The sequence below is a fragment of the Coenobita brevimanus genome, chromosome 15 (genome assembly GCF_032717465.1).
Source record: "Coenobita brevimanus isolate Jiangsu-jjx chromosome 15, ASM3271746v2, whole genome shotgun sequence".
Taxonomy (NCBI): Eukaryota; Metazoa; Arthropoda; class Malacostraca; order Decapoda; family Coenobitidae; genus Coenobita; species Coenobita brevimanus.
The window spans coordinates 3,151,039-3,153,538 of record NC_136968.1 but is presented as its reverse complement, the minus strand read 5'-3'; the positions used below and the strand labels follow the sequence as shown (position 1 = coordinate 3,153,538).

At 38.2% G+C, this 2,500-nt stretch overlaps 1 protein-coding gene across 1 annotated transcript in view; it reads right to left on the bottom strand.

The window, feature by feature from the left end:
- The window catches only part of LOC145390611 (uncharacterized), a 117,681-nt gene that overhangs the window by 75,516 nt on the left and 39,665 nt on the right, over nucleotides 1-2,500 (bottom strand). The gene's annotated exons all lie outside the window — the stretch shown is intronic.

Sequence of the window (2,500 nt, the reverse complement as noted above, 5' to 3'; positions counted from 1 at the left end):
ATTAGCCAAATAAATCGCTTAAGAAAAGGTGTTATGGAACTTCCTTAACCGACGAGTCATGGTTAGCCTGCATCCCATATTACAGAACGCAGTCAGCAACCACACAGGAAGGCTGGATACGTTCATCATCATCATCATCATCATCACCATCATCATCATCATCATCATCACCATTATCATCATCATCGCCATCATCATCACCATCATCATCATCACCACCACCACCACTAACACCACCACCACCACCACCATCACCACCATCATCATCATCATCATCATCATCATGATCCTTATAAACTCAGCCGTATGCATAGTAGATTAACACTGGAATATGGTGCAAGTCACGAAGAAGTGCAAGTATGTTAAGCACCCAACAAGCCACTCTAACTTGGCCTAAAATTGCCATCCCTCCATCTTGAATGCTGAACTGTAACAATAGATCAGCACTAGAATATGATGCTAGTCACGAAGAAGTGCTATGGAAGGGGTGTAGCGCTGCATTATAGTCCTTTACTGCCACACTGTTGAATTATTTATTTCTCAATTATTCAGTTATTTACTTTATGCAGTGTCGTGCAACAGATAGATAGATAGATAGATAAATAGACAAAAAAGTAGATAGACAGACATAAATAGATAGATAGATAGATAGATAAACAAAGATAGACAGACAAATAGACAGACTGATAGACAGGTAAATAGATAAACAGACAGATAGATAAACATAGGACAATAGATAGATTGACAGACAGACAGACACAGATACATTCAAACAGACTTACAGCAATATGAATGATGAATATAGAGCTAGACAGACAGATAGATATACTGAGGCATGAATAAGAAAATAAATTGTAATAAGAAAAGTATTGAAACAGATAGATAGATAGATAGATGGATAGACAGATAGATAGCTATAAGTCAGATAGATGGATGAATGGATGGATGGACAGACAGATAAGTTGATAGATAAATAAACTGACAGATAAATAGTACAAATAGATAGACAGATAATTACATAGATAGACAGATGGATACATAGATAAATGGATGGATAGATAGACAGTTAGATAGATAGACAGACAGATAGATGGACAGATGGATAGGCAGAAATATAGACAGAGAGGCAGATAGATGGATGGAGGGATAGATGGATAAATCGATAGAAAGATAGATGGACAGATGGACAGATAGATAGATAAGAGGCAGATGGATAGATAGATGGATGGATAGATAGATGGATGGATAGACAGATAAATAGATAGATACATTTAAATTAGGACAAAAAAGGTGGTCTTACTGCAGATCTATTGTGTAAAAATTAACATGCTGGAGAGAGAGAGAGAGAGAGAGAGAGAGAGAGAGAGAGAGAGAGAGAGAGAGAGAGAGAGAGTTCCCAAAATTACAAATACTGAGAGAGAGAGAGAGAGAGAGAGAGAGAGAGAGAGAGAGAGAGAGAGAGAATATACCACTCAATCTCATTCCAGTTACAAATATTGAAAGAGAGAGAGAGAGAGAGAGAGAGCACTCGGCCTCATCCCAAAATTACAAATACTGAGAGTGAGAGAGAGAGAGAGAGAGAGAGAGAGAGAGATAGCACTCAGCCTCATCCCAAAATTACAAATACTGAGAAAGAGTGAGAGAGAGAGAGATAAAAATTCTCTTCCTTTTTCACGCGTGGATTTATATATAAGAAAAAAAAAAATTGGAAAAGCGAATATTAAATGAAGCAGAATTTTTATTAATATAGACCAGGCAGCTGCTGTGTGGATGAATATGTAGGAGAGAGAGAGAGAGAGAGAGGAATATAACAGCCTAATCCCAAAATTACATATACTGAGAGAGAGAGAGAGAGAGAGAGAGAGAGAGAGAGAGAGAGAAATATAATACAGCCTAATCCCAAAATTACATATACTGAGAGAGAGAGAGAGAGAGAGAGAGAGAGAGAGAGACAGACAGACAGACAGACAGAGACAGAGAGGGGGGGGAGAAATACGTAGAAAAAGAAACAGGCAGAGAGAGAGAGAGAGAGAGAGAGAGAGAGAGACAGACAGACAGACAGACAGACAGACAGAGACAGAGAGGGGGGGGGAGAAATACGTAGAAAAAGAAACAGGCAGACAGACAAACATACATGCATACACACACAGGACTGACAGATACATACACATAAATCCTTACATACATACATACATACATAAACAGACAGACAGATAGATGTAGACAGATAGATAGAGTATAGAATAGGGGAAAGAAGCATATTAACAGGAGATAGATAATACTTTGAGATAGACAGAGAGGAATTCAATATATCTCTCTAAATAGAGTACATTTTTTTATCAACATGAGAGAGAAAGAGAGAGAGAGAGATGGTGTGTGTGTGTGTGTGTGTGTGTGTGTGTGTGTGTGTGTGTGTGTGTGTGTGTGTTTCGAATAAAGTAAGTCTCTCTCTCTCTCTCTCTCTCTCTCTCTCTCTCTCTCTCATATGGTAATTTTACTG